This window comes from Microtus pennsylvanicus, chromosome 3, assembly GCF_037038515.1.
Source record: "Microtus pennsylvanicus isolate mMicPen1 chromosome 3, mMicPen1.hap1, whole genome shotgun sequence".
In the NCBI taxonomy this organism is placed as follows: Eukaryota; Metazoa; Chordata; class Mammalia; order Rodentia; family Cricetidae; genus Microtus; species Microtus pennsylvanicus.
Window position 1 is genome coordinate 114,809,107 of NC_134581.1, and position 19,774 is coordinate 114,828,880.

The following is a 19,774-nucleotide window of genomic DNA, read 5'->3' on the forward strand; positions in this document are numbered from 1 at the left end:
AAACTTACATGGATTTTAAATTAATATTTATGATCAAAATCAAACAACCAAGTACATTGGGTAACAGTTTCACTTTATACAGAAAGGAAAGCAAAAAATCTATGGATCTGGCCACAAAGTCAATGGTGCCCATACTTTTAAGACATTCACAATGGGATCACTTGCATTATCCTCATGATTATTTCTCTCAATTAACAGATATATCTTTAAGATTCCTTATGTCTACATTGCCACAATCAGTGCTTTTCTGCAACTGCATCAAAATAATAAAACATGAAAAGTCATTCTCTCATCTTGTATATGATTTGTATTTTCAGTGTGACCTTTCTCGCAAGAGTAGTGTAAATTACCAGGAGAGCTTTCCTAACCAGTTGACTCATGTGTAATGGAGTCAAGAGACCTACCTTTCAGGATTGCTGTGCAGCTAGGCTGCACGGATACAGATAAGTATGTGCTTTTACTCAACAAGCAGTAGCTTTGTTATTGGGCCGGTGAGGTGCCTAGAGGAAGGGAACAATTTGATTACCAACACAAGTGCAAGTTTTTTCCTTGTGACCATTTGCTAATAGACCCTAAATCAAACGTTAAGCGAGGTCAAAGACAGACCACTTTTGCTGTGGAGTGGAGTAAGCAAGTACGTGACCATGGGATCACTCCTGAGGCTGTGCATGACTCTGCAGCTGACTCAACAGACAGGGTAGCTCTAAACTTCCAGCTTCCAAAGCCACCCACCCGCTTCCCAGCGACTGCCCCGCCCCCTTTCCGGCTCTGGACACACCTCTTTCCTCCTATTGGTTGGCTTGCATCTCCGCTCGACCATCGCGAAAACCCGGAGGACTGATCCTCAGGAGCGCTCGGCGGGCGCTCGCTGCGCATGCTCGAGGGCAGCTGGATTCCGGGTCCGGACTAAAGGCTCGGAGCGGCCCCGGCGGGGAGGCGCGCCTGTGCGCGGCACGGGCGTCGCGAACACGCCGCGCGTCCACGAGAAAGGGAGGTGTGGGCCCGGGTGGGGTGGGGGGAGGGCCGGGTGTCGGCGCGCTTGGCGTGCGGGATCCGGGTGGCTGCGGGCGGCCTGGGCTGCCCGGCCGACGCCTGCTGCGAGATGGCGATCCTGGGCGCGGAGGGCTGAGGAGGTGCCGCCGCGGTGGCCGCGGGCCCCGGAGCCGCAGCTTCGCGCGGGTGAGCACCGTGGGACGCGGGAGGGAGCCTGGAGGGCGGCCGGGCCGGAGTTGGCTGGGGTGGGGTCGCGGGTCTTGCCCCGGGCTGGCCCTGGCACCGGCCTGTGCGGGTGACACCGGAGCCCGGCGAAGTGTCTCGGTGACTGCGGCTCGCTAGCGTTCCTGCTTCCCTGCCTCAGAACTGCCGCCCTTACTTTCACCCGGATCTCACCGGCGCAAGCCGGGACGCCGGCCTCAGAACGTCCTTTTCTGACATGTTTTTAGCATTCAGGCTTTTTCACTGACTCTGCACCTCCTCCCACTAACACCCCCAATCTCTACCTTTGGTGACCTGGTAGGTTCAAGTGACCTTGCAAATTTTTCTAACCCTCGTCTTGTGTTTTGGGCCCTTTCCTTTAAATCTTTTAAAATTTAAGTGTTGTTAGAATTTGGTACTTTCCCCATCTCCTTTACAGTCTTTAAATGATCAGTTTTGTGTGCCTAAGGACTGTGTGTTCCTTTCCTTTACTCATAGGTTTGGAGTTGAAATTCCTCTTCTTTAAGCGATCGTAAGAAACCTTGATTATCAAAAAGAAGGTGTATCTATTATACTCTTGAAATATTTTACTCTTCCCCATAAAATAATCCACAGATGTCTGGTATTTTTTTAATTAGAGTTTGATCTTTTTGTGTGCAGTAAGATTGAATTTCTACTCTTAAAATGCTGCAAAATAACGCTCAGAATTATTTTCCCACTCTCGTTTGGTGGTTGTTTTTGTTTTTTCTCATTAAATACCCATTTTACAGTTGTCCGTAGGTTTCTGCAAGAGTTTATGCTTGTGTATAAATCCACTCGACATGTCTCACCAAGTCAGTTTGTAACTGTTAGTAAAACTCACCTTTTAAAAAAGATATTCTTTCATTTATCTGACTTGTTTTAGCCATGAAATAATATACTTAAACTGACTGAAAAATTACCATTTTTAATAAAAAGTTAATATTTTAAATTCAAAGTACAGTGACCAAGTGTTGGGATCTGATGAAATTGAGATGTGTGAAGAATGTGACTTAACTCTTTGAAACACAGATTTTCAAATAGTTTTTCACATGACATGTAGAGCTACCTTTAAGACACTGTGCTTTTGAAACCCAGGCCATGACTGATCAGGTCTCTTGCCTTCAAAGAGATGTAATCCCTCAGTTGCCTTAAATTTCTTTTACATCCTTGCAGTTATTAAGCATGAACTGTATGGCATGGTGAAGTTATTTTGGGGTATATGTAGATGAGATGATTAGCAACTTCTCTCTTTACCTAAGTAGGAAGGTATGTATGTTAGATTAAACACAAATGCACCTTTTATATATGAGTAAATAGCAGGATCTCACTATGTAGCCCAGTTTGGCTTTGAACTTGTCATCTTCTTGCCTCAGACCTAAACTCACAGGCCTATACATGCCACCATGCCCAGAATACCTTTGTGTGTGTGTGTGTTTCATAAATATAAAAGTCTCTCAAATCTAGAGAGGGCAGTTCTCAGATAAGTTAAGGGCTTTTTGTTTTGAAGATGAAGGACTAAGTTTTCGTAAGCAGGGAAAGGTAATTCAAGAAGAAGGATCTAAGAGTATTTGGATGGAGTCTAAAGCATTTATACTTAGCATATAGGGTAAGAAAGCATGAAATAAAAACCAGGACCAATGATAAAATTATTTTTTTCTTTTTGTTTTGCTTTCTTTAGCTTTTTGCTTTGTTTTGTTTGAGGCAAGGCTTGCTGTGTAGCTGTGACTGGTCTGGAACTTGCTGTGTAGACAAGTCTGGCCTCGAACTCATAGAGAACTCTACCTCCCTCTGCCTTCAGAGCCCTGGAATTAAAGGGGTGTGCCACCACTCACAGCATAAGAGTATAGGTAATGTCAGACTAATGACTAGGTTACTAGACAGTGAAGGGTACACCGATGATTTTTGAGTTTGGACTGAAACAATTTTAAACCTTTGTTTGGAAGAATTAATCTAGTAGCATTGTGTAATATGAGTTGAGGTAGGAAGACCCTAAAGATTCATAAACCTCAAGATTTCCATCGTCATAGGTAGCAAGGCTCTATAAGTGGAAGGACAAAGAAAGTAGGGTAGAATTTGGTAATCAGGTAAATGAAACAAGTTAAAACAATTGGAAGATGACTTGTTGGGTAAAGGTACTTTCTGCCAAGTCTGATGTTTTAATTTCAATAATAGGAACCCACTTGGTAGTAAGGTAATCTATTCCCAAAAGTTGTTCTCCGACCTTCGTACTTGCACAGTGCCAAAAGCACAGAATCTTCTTGCACCCATAAAAGAATTTTTTGAGTCAGAGTCTCACTATGTAGCTGTCCTGGAACTCACTAGGTAGACCAGGGTGGCCCTGAACTCAGATCTGTTTGCTTCTGTCTCCTGAGTGCTGGGATTAAAGGTGTACACACCACTATGCCCAACTAAAGTAATTGTTTTTAAAAACAGTTAAAAGATTTGATTCAGGTCTATAGAGAGACTAGTGGTAGCATAGATGTGTTACCCATAGTATGTGTGCATAAGGTTCATAGTATTTGGGGGATTACTAACCCTTGTTGAAACTAAAGAAATCTGTTGGCCATATGCACCTATGCTTTGTGGATGTGATTTTAGGGTAATCCATGGACTACAAGAAGCTCCGACATGAAACCTATGGGCTGTCTGTTGTGCAGCTTTCAGAATAACTGGAGAGTTAGTGACCCTGACTGCAGAAGAATATTGTTCAAGAACCTAGAGACAAATAATGAATGCACTGTGTTGTGGCTCACATTTTCTATCTATAACATTGCTTTTTATTTGTTATATTATGGAACAAACTTGCCCAAGAGTTTAGTTATCTGTCATAAGTCTAGTTGCAAGTGGTAAAATAGAATCTGGAGTTTGTTGGCAGTGGTGATTTTTCTTCCTTCCTTCCTTCCTTCCTTCCTTCCTTCCTTCCTTCCTTCCTTCCTTTTTTCTTTTGTATGATTTAATGTTGACTGGATATAGTTAATTAACATCTTCCAAGTGAGTCCAGAAGATTCCTCCCAGTTAAGGTGTTATGATTCTTGGGGCGTAGGTTTTCATTGGAATGTCTGTACTCATCTTTCCTTCTGTGTTCTTGAGAACTGGTGAGACTGAGGGATGATACGGGTGAGTGGAGAACAGATAGCAATATCAGTTCAGACACTCTAATTATTACTGTCTATGTGGCTCTCAATTGGGAATCAGGGAAGACATGGTAGAGAAACCACCAGGGGAAGAAGAAACGAAGATCATCTTAGTCTTTTCTGTTTCTGCTTGCCTTACTTAGTAATACGCCTGTCCTTCATTCAGGAGGACAGAAGTGATATGGGAATTCATTTTCAGAGACTTTTCTGAAGAGGATTAAGTAGCTAATTCTCACTGCAGTAGTTACAGCATAGTTTGATTTGTTAAGAGTTGGCTTCTCTGCACCAATGTGCAATTGTTTCTCTGGTAGAAGGGATTGTCTCCCTGTTATGAGTTGGTTTCTTTTCTAACTATAGAAATCTTGACTTCTTAATCATTAGACAGGGTCTCACTGTGCAACCCTGGCTGGTCTGGAATTCCTTGTGTGGACCTTGAACTCATAGAGATCTGTTTCTGCCTCTCAAGTGGCGGCATCAAAGGCTTGTGTTAGCAAACCTTGCAAAATCGTTTTACTTCATTGTATGATGTATTTATAATGAACAGTGGAAAACTCAATAAATTGCCTGTTCAAAGTGGTGTCCAAGGAGCTAGTCCCTAACACAGGTGGAAGGATGTCTGGCCAAAACACAAATGAATTTTCCTTTATTTGCTGGTATGGAGATGAATATCTCATGGCACAATATTTTTTTATTCTTTTTATGATAGTCTTTATACTTTTCATGTGATTCTTGCAACATGATAATTAGGTGGGTAGAAAGAACCATCATGTTCTAGTCTACATGGTTCACTGCAACTTTAAAAGTTAAGTGTCTTGTATGGCCACTTAGCACCCCAGTTTAGAATTAAACTACAACCTACATTTCTGTTCTTAATTCAGTGTTTTCTACACCAGATTTCTGATCTTTTGCCTATGGCGAAACTTTAAAGTTGTAGGGTATATGAGGACTACCTGTTGAAAGTATTTGTAGTCTTCTTGTGTTGACATGGTAACCTCATTTGATGTGGCTACTGGTTGGTAATTTGGAAATTTATAAATATTTTATCACCGAATAGTTAACCTTTAGTCAAAGATAAAGCAGACATACAAAAATGGATATCCTCTCTAGAAGAAACATTGGTAAAATGTTGACATTAATTTACTTTGGAAAATTTGTTGATTTTTATTTCTGTTTTTGAAGATGAAGTTTGATTGTCTTATATAAAAGCATAGCCTTGGAAAAGTTTTATTTATTTATTTGTGTGTGTAGCACATAAGTCAGAATCTTATTTCAAAGTGGTATTGGGATGTTTTATAATTTTACCATTATATACTCAACTTTAGATATTACCCCTCTCCATGTATAAAATATTCTACACTTCGAATTTATACTTAAACATTTTGGTGTTGTAGGTTGTTCTTGTTTTTTTGTTTTTTTTTTGTTTTTTTTTTTTTGGTTTTTCGAGACAGGGTTTCTCTGTGGCTTTGGAGCCTGTCCTGGAACTAGCTCTAGGTTGTTCTTAAAGCAGTATGTCAGATGATTTCTAAGTTACAGTGAAGAGTGGCATGTGTTGCTTTGGCCTTGGCATTTCCTAAGCGTACTGTTTATTCATAACACGTACTGTATGCTACTGTACCTCAGACATTATGCTAACTGCTGGGGTACAGTTTTGAGACAATATACTAGAAGCCTATTCTCTAGAACTTAGAGCTCATTAAAGACTTTGGCATCAAGAAAAGCACAGACTTTATCTGCTGTTGTTGGTAAAGTAAAATTAATGACACCCTTTCTTTCCCTATGGTATTTGGGCAAGTCATACAGAAACACAAGGAGCTCAGTAGCATTGTTTCACCTTCCTATTGCTCGGTAGCAGATAACTCTAAAACCAAAACAACTGTCTTATTGCTTACAGGTTGTCCCTCTTGGGTGTTTTCTGGCTTTGTTTATCATCACTACAGTGGCTATATTCAACTGGCATTTCAGCTGGGGCTGTACACACTCACCTTTTGTAGTCCTTTACCTCCATGTGGCCTTCACAAAAGGGTTGTGAGCTTTACCTTGTAGTTTATGGCTCTGAAGAGTACAAAAGCTGAAGGAACCAGGCCTTCTTAAGGTGTGTTTCTGGGACTGGCACGAAATCAGTTCTGCCTCATGCTGGTGAAATCACAGGTTTGGCCTGTATTGGGGCAGGGAGCTACTTCTACTACTACTATACATGCCCTTGGATCTATTTGGGGCGACCCTGTAATGGATTATGGTAGAGTTTACATAAGAACAGCATCAGTTATATTATATAAAGACACATCTTCTAGAAGACTTTGGAAATTGAAACTTAGGCTGCTTACTGATTTCTTTAATCAAAACTTTGAGCTGGGCCTGCCAGAGGGCAAGGTGAGTCTAAAGTGCAAATGACTGCATGTTTGTCTTACTGCACAATTAGAAGCAGTTGGTTTTGTCCTTGGTTAGAAAAGAGCTGTGTGATAGTTAATATTGTCAACTTGTCTCTGAGTTTAAAATCACACCTTGGGTGTGTCTGACCTTGTTTAACTGTAGAGGGAAGGCTTTGAGTGTCTGCAGCACCTTTCCAGGGGCTGGAGTTGTGGACTGACTAACCAGGAGAAAGTATCTGAGCACCAGGTCTCTGCTTCCTGAATTTGGCTGCAATGTGACCTGCTGGTGCATGGTCCTGATATCACGATTTCCCTGCTGTGAAAGACTGCCCCAACAGATCCTTCTTTCCCTACTTTGCTTTTGTCATTTTTTTTGTCCCCCAAATGAGAAAGGTAACTAATAGTCTAGAATGTAGCTTACTTGGAGAATGCTTGCCTGGCCTGGTGTATCACAGAAGTGGGATGCTCTGTAGTTACATCTGGCATTCTAGGGTAGCAGGGAGACTGACCGCTTCTATTTGAAGGCAATGGGGTTTAAGAAAGTGCAGGCCCCATGACTCCAGATTGATTCAGAGAAATGATTTACCCGGTGTCATGTGTTGGTCAGACAGTACTCTATGTAGAGAGTGACCTGTGGTCCCTTCACCCCTTGTGATTAAATGTGAGACTCAAGGGAGTGGAGTTGCTTGATCATGCTTGAACAACATGTACCTCACAGATTTTTTTTTTTTGAAATACCTTGGAAAAGGTTGGTAGGAACCTTCCTATTGGAGGGAAGATGCTGTAGGATCCCAGGGCTTACTGGAGTCGCTGAAGGAGGGAAGCCAGGAGTCAGTGCTCCTTCCTTCCTGGTCCAGTAGGTCAAGTGCTGGCTGGGCTTCTCTGCTCTCTTGACTCTATAGATACTTTGTCTTTGTTTCCTAGTATCTTTCTGCATTGTTCAAATTAGCTACTGAGTAATGTCATAATTAATTGAGGTGAAGGAAGTGAATGTTTAGTTTCTATTACTTTGTATCTTAGATTAGTAAGGTAATGCATTTAATTGAAACAACTATACTCAAAACCTGCCCTTGCAGCCTATAGCAAATAATCTTGCATATTTTAGTGACTGAGTGTGCTGAGAAACATGATTTAGAAAAGGCTGGGCTGCAGGCAGGATGGGTGGAATTATATTAAGGTGTTTCTTGGCATTCTTCCTGCCCCTTAATTACTTGGATAGTTAAGAAATGTCCCAGCAGTAACAGAATTGTTAGGTATTGTAGTTTTGTTTAACTAAAGAAAGCATGTTCTTTGGATAACTGTTTAGTACACTTATAATTACTAAGGTGGGTGGAAGCAAACAGTTGAGTCCTGACTTGAAGTAGAGAACTTTGGCATAAATCCATCCTAACTTGCCAATATATACTACTCTTTGTATGCTCTAAGTTAGAGTGGAGAGGATAGTTAAGTGAGCTTTTTCTCTGTAAGATCTTCTATACTGTAAATGTAGACAAATTAAACCAGGCATGGTTGTTTACTTAGAGGTCAGGGCAGGTCTTCCAGTTTGAGGCCAGCATGGTGTGTGTGTGTACCTGTCTGTGTGCTTGTGTGTGCGTATACACAGACACACACAGACACACACACACACACACACACACAGACACACACACACACACAAACACACGTCTAATGCCATATCTGAAAAATCCAAACAAACAGCAATACAGCAACAAAGGGGACAGAGTAGATTGCTTCCATTGTGTAGCCTTTAAGCACAGAAACTCTTGACCTAGGAGTTAAGAGCAATAGCTAGGCAGATCTAACTTTTGCCTATGCTGTTTAATTGTGGTGTTGCCTCAGTTCCTTTATTTGCAAAATGGAAAGAATGTCTTCATTTTGGGTTTTAATTGAGAAGATATTTATAAAGTGGAAATCATAGTAGCTTCAATATTATAGGCCCCTAAATCTTTATTACTTTTAATTATTAAGTTGACAGTTCAAATGAGTAGGTAGTTTTCTGTGGGCCACTTATTTTGTTAAGGACAGTGAGAGGTTAGTTTTGGTGTCTACAAAAGTGTATATCAAATCTTCTTCTCAGTTGAACAAATAAGTTGTAAAAAAAATTAAGGATTATTCTGGGAAAGATCCTGACTCAACAGAATGGTGGTACATCAGTTGGCAGTGATTATTAGGCTGTACAACCCCGGGGGTCAAAAATTAACATTGTCATTAAATTAAATGTGTGGACCAATTGGTCAAAATTTAGACTGTGTGTAGCAGTCATGGGGTGTGGGGTGGGGGTATTTGCTGTCATGGGTTATTACTGTCTTTCAGGACCTGGGTTATATGGTCCTGAGAAGGTTTTTCAGGGCTCCTCACCTTAGTAAACACCTCAGATGTTGTTATATGTGTTCATTTGGTTAACTGTTGGCAGAAACTGATTCTGTAATTTGGGACCCTAATGTGACTGTTTTTCTAGGTTCCTTACTACCAATGTGAAGAGTAAATATAAAGAGAACTTAACATATTAGCCTTCCAGATGTTTTAAAAGGTTTAAGATAATTGTCAAAGATGTAATGGAAAACAACAGAAATCCCATTCCATGAAAAAATTCCTTTGAATGAAGACCTTTCTTCTTCTAAATTCAGTCTTAAAATATCTTAAATTAGATATTATAATAATTTGTTAGGTAGTCTTATTACATTTTACTTAACTCAGATAAGACAACTCAGAAATAGATACATTGATTGAAGTGTGTCAGACTTGGAATTTGGGTTTTTGGATAGAAAGTAGGTTAACTGTGGGCGTGGTAGGTCTTTTGGGAAAAAGCCATTTTGTAGCATAAGGACATTTACTTGGGGGGAAAAATCATTGAAAAGGATTTAAATTTAAAGTCAGTGAAAGTGGATAAAACAAACTTCAAATTCTTTTTACATGCTGTTAGTGGCTATGTGGTTCTCTGTCACTGAGTTCCTCAGTTCTGTGACCAACAGGACCTCTAAATTCAATCATATTTAAGTTTTTTTTGTTGTTTGTTTGTTTTTGGAGTCGGGGTCTCATCGCGTAGCTCTGTCTGTCAGGGAACTCATTATATAGACTAGAATGGCCTTGAACTCACAGAGACCTGCCCGCTTCTGCCTTCCACGTGCTGAGAGTAAAGGTGTGTGCCACCACACCTGGCAGACTTTTTGTTTTTAACCTTTTATGTGAATGGGTGTTTTGTCTATGTGTATGTGTGTGTACCGAGTGTGCCTGGTGCCCACAGAAGCCAGAAAAAAATGTCAGGCCCCCTGGAACTGAAGTAACAGATGACTGAGCTACCGTGTGGTGCTATGAACTGAACCTGGATCCTTTCTTTGTAAGAGCAGTCAGTGCTCTTGCTGCTGAGCCATCTATCTGTCTCTCCAGCCCTGAGTCAGATCTTTTATTGTAACAGTAGATCTTTAAATTGGGGCAGTTCCTGGGAAAACCAAAAGTATGGTTGAAATAAGCAGAGGTTACTGCAAGTATATTGTGGGGGAAAACATACCAAGCCCGTGGTTCCTTAGAAACAGGAATGCGTTTGTTGGCATTTCTGTTGGACAAGTCCATTGTTTTTGTGCTTATTTTCAACAAGGAAAAGGCAACAATAGAATTTCTTTTAGTCCTGTGACCCATGGAATATAATGTTAGTATTTAGATGTGAACATCCAGAATGCAAGGTGTATATTATGTTTGGAAATTTTATTTTTCTAGGTTAAAAGTTTTGGTAATAAATTTTTTAAAAACTTTTTTCGTAATTTAGATTTTTATTTAAAGTGTGATCTAATAAAAACCTAGACCTTATATAAAGGAAAACAAATCTAGATTTGAGTTCTGGTACTCATTTTATTCATGGCAATGCTTGTGTAAACACGACTTAAGTTTTACTGTGTGTCTGTTAGCTATTCATATGTAAAGTGAGAATAGTGGCACCCAGTTTATAGACATATAGGCTGACTTAAGCCTGACAGCATTGCTCTGGGATCTGTTTGTGTTACAATTTCATTCATGATTTAGCTTAGAAAGATGGACTGTCAGAGTGGGTGAGAGCCCTTGAGGACAACACCCAATGTCCTCTGGCAGAGGGTGCTTACATGTACATACATGCATATGGGGTACCCTCATACACCGCAACCCCTAAGGAAAAAAGCATGAAAGCATCAATCAGACAAGGTACTCCACATCCACACACAGTTAAGGTCTGAGATAGTACCTGTGCTTCAGCAAATGCTGAAGTGGGAATAAGCAACAAGTAGCCAGATTTTACTGCTAAAATAAGTGCAGACAAGCAGGCAAAAGGGGAACTTTCAGTCTTAAGGCTTCCTGTGATTTGAGTTTGTAGATAACGAATTGTATTTTTACTGTATTTTAAACTTAGTAAAGATTACATTTTTTTAAGGGACTGAGTTTTAGCTTTTTAATTGGTTATATAATTTTGAAAATTGCTTTGCATTTTGGTTTCTAATTTTCTCTAAGAGTGAAGACTATTTAATGAGAAGTTGTATCTTATTCTGCTTTAAAATTCTTAAGGAGAACTGTAGTGTGGAGCAGCAGGCCGTCCGGTTAGCTTAACCCCCGAAATAACCCACAGAAATTGTATTAATTAAATTGCTGCCTAGCCCATTAGCTCTAGCCTCTTATTCGCTAACTCTCACATCTTGATTAACCCATTTCTATTAATCTGTGTTTACCACGAGGCATGAGTCTAATCAACGTCCGTCTGGGGCAGGAGAAGCATGGTGTCTGCCTCACTTCCCTTCTTTCCAGCATTTTGTTTTGTCTACTCCACCCACCTAAGGGCTGCCCTATCAAAGGGCCAAGGCAGCTTCTTTATTCAACTAATGAAATCAACACAAATACAGAAGGACCTTTATAAATAATATATAATGTTACATATCTGTTATTTGACTAGCTCTGAATTACATTGAAATTCTTTTGTTTGTATTTTGTTGTTTGTTTTAACAAGATTTGCCATTCAATCCAGGCTGGCCTTGATCTCACTTCTTCCACCTCTTAGGTATTGCTTATATTTTTGACTCTAGAAAGAGTTCTCCACTTTCCTAGGGTTAGTGTTAACAACTAAAAGGTAAAACAGTTTCCTGTTGGTGACCTCATTTTTCAGATAAAAGAGAAACAGGTTACATATATACAAGTATATATTTAAATTATTAAGTATATACAAGAGCTAAAGTTGGACATAGGTCTGTCTGACTTAAAAAGTTTTTTTTTTCTTTTTTCTTTTTTTTTTTTTTGTGTGTGTGTTAACTTACCCCAATATGCTCTTCTGAAACAAAAAAAGAAAACGTCACTTTGGAATTTGAGGTTAGGAAATGTCCATGACTGTGAAAATGGTGGTAAATTAGAATTTGTAATATACTTAGACATAATCAAGAAATATTTCAGGGGAGCTGAGCTTTGGTCGTGATAGCCTAGGGTCCAGGGCAGGGTGGAAGAGTAAACCTTTCCTATGGAAGTGTGTTCCTGAGTCTCTTCCTCTGCTTGTGAGCTCCTCTTTAACTCCAGTCTTCATGACCATGCTTTCTGCTGCTTCAAGTTGCAGATAATGCAGTCGACTTTCTGTATTGGTTGGTCCTGCACTCAAGGTTCAAGCAACCTTGTACTGAAAATGCTTGAGGGAAAAATTCTCTGTGTGTGTTGAACATATTCATGATCACCCTCATCTTTTCCCCCCAGAATAATACAGTATAACATATTTTACATAGAATTTACATTGTGTTTTTTAAGTAATCTGCAGGTGACTAGAGTATATGGAAGGAGTGTGTGTAATTTTATGCAACTATTGTGCCATTCCATTTAGTTGACACCATATCTGTGGATATAGGTATTCCCTATGGGTACCCAAGAATAATAATATTTAGGCAGTGTCTCCTGTGTGTTAGCTGGGATTCAGTCTCAGAGTTTGAACTAAAGTTTTGGTATATTTAGTTTTGAATAGTATTTTTTGAATTGATATTATGTAGCATTTGAGTAGGGAACCTGTTTTCTACATTGCTCAATAAGGCAAGAGGAAAAATTACTAAATGCATATCTTTTGAAGTTAGTATTTTCCTATTCTAATATTTACTATGTTAGAATAGTATAGTATATTTACTATACTATTCAGTATAGTAAAACATATACTGAATTGAAATTTTTAATGATGATTATGAGGGTAGAGTTGGTGAGGGAAGGAGGTCAGTGTGGACATAGCCACCAGTTTTGCGTTTTTTTAGTCTAGGGTGTTTTTTTTTTTAAACATCTTTGGGCTAAAGACTAGAAGGATTGCTGCTAAGTTCGACTATGTTTTTCTGACAAGTGTTTTCTAGTAAAAAGAAAAAAATGCATGCTTTTTTATGGCCTTTCTTGGAAAAGAGTTAAGGTATTTTGTTTTGGGGGAATTGATAACAAAAAATGTAACTGTTTAAAACATCCGTTTTATGGTGCAATATCACCATCTTGTGGTGTTTTAGGATATTGTTTCAAAATTTTCCAAACATGAACATAAATTACATATTTAATGGCTTGATGTTAGTTAGGCAAGGATTCCACCAGATCTGTATTTGAAAATTTTTGTAAATGGGCTGTGGAGTAAAAATAAAAAGTGTGATTGAGGAAAATAATAGTATAAAATGAAACGGTTATGAGTTAGATTGGTATGGTAATGGGTGACTTACTGATATTTCTTGTTTTATGAGATAAGTAGTATTTTTAGTAAAATAATTAAAAGCCTTAAAAAATCATCCAGTTTTTTTGTCATCCATTTCTTATTTAAGAAGAAACTAAGGTGCAGAATAATTTAAGTATCCTGTTTTAGCTATTTATTGGGACTTTAAATTTATTTTATTGTAAAATAGTGCTTTCTAGATTGATGACTCTTGGAAGAAGGTTTTTTTGCATTAATTTGTATACTTTATAAAAAATTCTGATGATAATTTATTTCTTCCCCTTGATGTAGTGTCTCACTTAGCTAAGGCTGCTTTTGAACTCCTGACTCAAGTGACCCTTGTAAGTCAGTTGGGGCAATAAGGGAGGAAGGTATATGGTTGTTCTGATGATGGTTTTGAGATAAAGAAAAGAGATAGTACTACAATACAAAACCACCTAGAAGACAGCTGGAAATGTAGCCCAGAAGTAGAGCACATACAAGTAAAGGCTCCATGGCACTGTTGCTATTGTCCTTAGGAAAAGAAGACCCAGAGGGGCATGCCTGAGAAGAAAAGTGAACACAATGGTAGAGACAGCTTCTTTGGGGTTGTGTGTAATAAAAGGGCCCATCAGATCAGGATGAGAGTCATTTGTGCTAATGAAAAGTTAAAGGGTGGCAAGCTCAAGAGGTGAGGTGCTGGTATGGATATGAAGATCTTCCCTTGTCAAAGGACCATTCAGTTGGGATGAAGGCCTGGGATTGGAAGAACAGATGGACTGAGTGTTAAGTTTATGCAGGAATCTGCATCTTTAGGAGTCAAATAAGTGATGATTTAGAGTTTGTTAGAAATTTTTCTGAGAGCTTAGAGAGACATTGGTGTTTCTTTTCTTCCTGTCTCTCATATGCTATCCTTGTGGTGTGATTTAAGCCTTGCTTAGTTCTATATAACTGATCTGGTTTTCTTTCTACACTTTTAAGAAACAGAGAAATTGCTTTGTCACAGGATTCTGTTAGTTTGAGATCCATAGAAAAAGCGAATACACGTAGAGTCTTTACCTTGGTCACTAAGACTATTGAATGTCCCAGTTTCCACAGAATTGAGGAGTTTCCAAGGATGGAAAACTAAAATGTGGATGGTCCTGGACAAACAAGGCTCATTTCCTATCTTTGTCATGTTTTACAAATTTATTAAAATACTTAGCAATATCTTTTTATATGTTATATTTTATGTAGAAGCAACATTCTTGTTTTAAGTTAAATCTCATATTCTACAACTTACATTTTTATAAAATAATTTTTTGTGTGCTTTCGAGTTGCTAAATTGGGTATTAACCAGGCTGATAGTTTCATCCACATTTATCGTTTTTACATTTGCTGAGTTTCAAGTTTTGTGCTATTGATACAATAACTGCCTTGGTTCAGGATTTGTAACTTTTCAGTTCCCTGTCTTTGGCCAAGCATTTCTAGTACTTGATGCTTCCTGCCATATCTTGTTACTGGGTTGTTTCCTTTCTTTTAATATTGTCTCTAAAACTAGACTCCCTGTTGTTGAATCTGTACTTTTTCTTCTCTTGTTTTCTATCTGTGCCGTTCTTTACAGATATCAATGCATGTATTCATTCATTGATCCAGGCCTAAGGAGCTGTGACAGCATGTCACTGGCCTTCAAAAGCCTTAAGACTATGCTGAGTGCATACTGAGTGTGCAGGCAGTTCAGGTCGTTCTAAGCAGATATTTTTGGGAGGAAAGTGTTGTTATTTTCTTTTATTGCTTTGATTTACAATGGCATCTTGAAGTGAGCAGACAATTAGATACATCTTCTAGAGCTGACAGTGCATGCTGTAATTTTAGCACTCAGGATCTGAGGGCAGTCTGGGCTACCTAGTGATTTAGTGAGACCCATTCTCAGAAACAACAACAAACAACCTTTTTCCCATTTTCTTCCTCCCCTCCCATTCTTCTTTTTGGTGCTGTTTTTGAGGCAGTGTCTCATGATATAACTCTGGCTGTTCTTGAAATCATTATGTTGTCCTCCCTAGCCTTGAATTTATAGAGAGTCACCTGCCTTTGCCTCCTGAGTGCTGGGATTAAAGGTGATGTCACCAAACCTAGCTTCCTTCCCCAGTTTCTAAATGAGGGTTTGATAGTTCTCTAATTTCAGAGTACTGGGAATACAACTTATTGCCTATATTTAGGATTCTCTTAGATTCTCAGTAGTTGAATACAAATCCTGTGGCATTTTCAAAGGGTTGAAGTGGACAAAATCAGCTTAGATGTACATGCGGTCTCCTCTACACATAGATTTTAATCTAATATTATTCGACTGAGTATCTACTTTGTTGAAAAGTTTAGTAAAAGTCAGACTTTGCTATTTCTCTTGCCTCACTTACTCTCTGAGTTCTTGAATCTAAATTGGCCCTACAATCTTTTTCTATTCTCACATGCTGGATACCAGATACTATTGGGAAATAGCCATACCAACATGCAGATTGTTGTCCCTGTAGGTTTATGAAAAACACTGAATTAATATTGCTTGGTGGTTGATCAGTACTTTTTCTTAGCCCTCTCAGTAACTGTGGCAGAATATCTCCCCCATGAGCAAGCCTGTTATCTTCTGTGATTAATGTCTCTGATGAACTTACTTCATATATTTCTTCTCCGTTGACCTAATCCTAGCTGTCTCTAATAAGGGGATATTTACAAGTTTTTGAACATCATATCCCAAATGAAAAATGAGAATAACAACTAGCTAGCTTTTGATAGGTGGTTGTTTTGCACCGTGCAATCAAAGTCCTAAGGCCTGCGTGTTATGAGTCAGTCCTCCTTCTAGCATGAGGTGATGGCTCTGTTTTTCTTGTTATACTGATGCAGAGAACTTAGAACATGGCTCTTAAGTGGCAGGACTAGAAAGAAAGTCCTCAGCATTCAACCACAGAACTGGCTCTTGAAAACTTTGCATTGTCTCCCTTTGCTACTGTGACACCATGTCTACCCGCACTGACATGGAAAATCTTAGTTTCAGATTAGTTGCATTTTTATTATTAACCCTCAGCTATGGCATGTTCCTCCTTTACCCCAGTACTTCTTTCATATTGCCAGTGTGCTTGTTTAGTTAAACTCATTCCTTTGAATGTAGCTTCATAGTTGCCAAAGTTATCATTTCAAATACAGTTTTCCTTATTGAAGCCCCTCAGTATATATGAGCATAAACCTACAGTTTTGTACACAATGTAGTTAGGATTTTATTTCCCTCTTAGCTTCTTTGTCCTCTTGTTCCACTGCCCAGCCATGCCGTCAGCTCTGTGTAATTCTGTCTTGAAGAATTGTACGAGGGCTGGAGAGATGGCTCGGTGGCAGTGGTACTTACTTAACTGCTTGTGTAGAGGATCCTGTAATGGTATATTAGTTTTGTTTTGATAAATAAAGCTTGCCTGTAGATCAGAGGGCAATGTAGTCAACCACATAGGCCAGGCAGTGGTGGCACACACCTTTAATCTCAGCAGCCACACTAGCTAGCCATAGATGCCAGGAGGTAGTGGTGCAGGCCCTTAATCCCAGCACTAGAGAGGATTATAAAACAGGAGGAGACAGGAATCAGTCTCAGTCTCAGCCTGAGGATTCGTAGAGGCAGGATTGCCCATTTCGGTCTGAGGTAGAGGTAAGAGCCAGTGGCTGGCCTCTTTGCTTTTCTGATCTTCAGCTTGAACCCCAATATCTGTCTCTGGGTTTTTATTATTTGTGCTGCAGGATCCAGGTTCGATGCCCAGTGTCCACATTTGACAGCTCACAACTACCTGTAATTCCAGTTTCATGAAGCACTTCTGGCTTCTGCAAACATCTGTATACACATGTGACATACACGCATGCACAAATATGTAAAAAATATTTTTAAAGAATTGTGAGACTGGCGAGATGGCTCTTAAGCGTAATGGGTGCTCTTTCAGAGCTATCCCCAGTATCCCTATGGTGGTTCATAGTTTTCTGTAACTCCATTTCAGGAGATCCTCTTCTGAACGCCATAAACACCAGGAATTATGTGGTATATAGATACACATCCAGTCTGTCTTAATTAGGGTTTCTATTGCTGTGAAGAGACACCATTACCATGGCAACTCTTATAAAGGAAACACTTAATTGGGGCTGGCTTACAGTTTCAGAGGTTTAGTCCCCTGTCATCATGGCAGGACATGATGGCATACAGGCAGACATGGTGCTGGAGGAGCTCAGAGTTCTATATCTTGATCTGCAGGCATCAGAAGAAGACTATCATGCAAAGCCTACCTTGAGCATATAAGACCTCCAAACCTGCCTCCTTACTGACACTTCCTCCAACAAGGCCACACCTCCTTCTAGTGCCACTCCCTATGGGCCAAGCATTCAAACATGAGTCTATTTCAGGCCAAACACCCATACACATAATTGTTTGTTTATTTATTTATTTGTTTATTTATTTATTTAGTTTTGAGACATGGTAGACTCATACTCATAGAGATCTGCCTGCCTCTGCCTCCTGAGTGCTGGGATTAATGGTGTGTACTACCATATGTAAAAATTACATGTACAGGTTATTTTCTCTGTGATGCCTCTGCTACTTGACTAAAGGTTATCTGCTTTCCTTATGTGCTCCAAAGGAAGTATGTGGCATTCTGCGTCACACTGAAAACTTTTGTGTTTGCAGGGTTGTCTCCTCACCAGACTATGAGCTCCTTGACAGAAGAAATCGTATCTTACTCATCTTTGTATCCTCAGTGTCTGGCACAATTCTTGATACACAGTAAGTGATTGACCCCTTTTGTTTTAAATGAAAATGATGTAGCTAGTAGTCAAACTAATGCTAATTGTTAATTCTTATAAATCAAAATAAACCTATATAAATCAATTAATGTATTTTTTATAAAAACGAAACTTTTACAGGGTGAACATCTTTAGTCTCAGCACTTGGAAGGGAAAGGCAGGTGGATCTCTGTAAGTTTGAGTATAGTCTGGTTTACATAGCAAGTTCCAGGCCAGCCAGGACTACACAGAGACCCTGTCTCAAAAGGAATAAATAAAAAATTTACAAAGTGAAGCTGTGTACTTTAAACACTTCCTGAGATTCAATTTTTGAATCATTTCATCATGTTTTCCAGTATGTATGTATATATGTATGTATTCTTGAGTCTAAGGATTGGAAAGTTTATATAAAATAAAGGATAAATAGACAAGTTAATCAATATAGAGAAATCAAGCAGTCTTACAACAGGCTGACAAGTACCCATCTGTGTAGTGCTTAAACTTACAAATTTCTTCTCAGAGAACTAATCTGATGCTGCTTATCTTTAGTCTCAGCAAATACCTGTCTAATGGAATAATGAAGTCTCTAGCTTTTGTTTGTTTTAAGTCTACCTCCAAATTAAAAGTACTTTCTAGCCTATCTGTCATTTAATGCCCAGAGAAAAAAGTGTCTTTATTGGAAGGCTAATTAAATGGGTGAAAGACATACCTTTCCCCTTGTTTTGATCATAGACTATAGAAGTCATCCTTGATGGATTAGTGATTTACCCTCTCCTCTGTCTACTTTCTTGATTATTGGGCCTGGGGTGATAGCTCAGTGAGTAAAGCATTTGCTTTCTAGGCATGAAGGCCCCATGATCTCCTTTTATTGTGTTATTGCTCTAGCTAGAATCTAACAAACTATATTGAATAGATATGGAAAGAGTGGCAACCTTACCTTGTTCCTGAGGTCAGTGGGATGGCTTTGAGTTTCTCTCCATTTAGTTTGATTTTGGCTATTGACTTGCTGTGTATTTCATTTGTTATGTTTAGGTATGTTTATTGTATCCCTGCTCTCTCCAAGACCAAGACCTTTATCATCAAGGGGTGTTGTATTTTGTCAAAGGCTTTTTCAGCATCTAATGAGATGATCATGTGGTTTTAATTTTTCAGTTTGTTTATATGGTGAATTATGTTGACAGATTTTCATGTGTTGACCATCTCTGCATCTCTGGGATGAAGCCTACTTAATCATCACTGTGGGTGACTTTGCTGATGTGTTCTTGGATTCGATTTGCCAGTATTTTATTGAGTATTTTTGCATCAATGTTCATGAGTGAGATTGGTCTGTAATTCTCTTTCTTAATAATGTCTTTCTGTGGTTTGGGCACTAGGGTAATTGTAGCCTCATAAAGAGTTTGACAATGTTCCTTCTGTTTCTTTTGTGTGGAACAATTTGAGGAGTATTGGTATTAGTTTTTCTTTGAAAATCTTGTAGAATTCTGAGCTGAAGCCATCTGGTCCTGAGCTTTTTTGGTTGGGAGACTTTTGATGACTGTTTCTATTTCATTAGCAGCTATAGGTCTTTTTAATTTGCTTATCTGGTCTTGATTTAATTTTGGTAAGTGATAATTTATCCAGAAAGTTGTCCATTTTCT

The 19,774-nt window shown here is 39.1% G+C and overlaps 1 protein-coding gene across 3 annotated transcripts in view; it reads left to right on the forward strand.

Moving 5' to 3' along the window:
* The first annotated feature begins 1,044 nt into the window (after positions 1-1,044).
* Positions 1,045-19,774, forward strand: part of Wwp1 (WW domain containing E3 ubiquitin protein ligase 1) — an 82,493-nt gene continuing 63,763 nt past the window's right edge. For all 3 annotated transcript variants that reach the window (XM_075966903.1, XM_075966904.1, XM_075966905.1), the window contains exons 1-2: positions 1,045-1,179; positions 18,043-18,138. The gene's annotated coding sequence lies outside the window, so the exon portion shown is untranslated. The remainder of the gene's footprint in view (positions 1,180-18,042; positions 18,139-19,774) is intronic.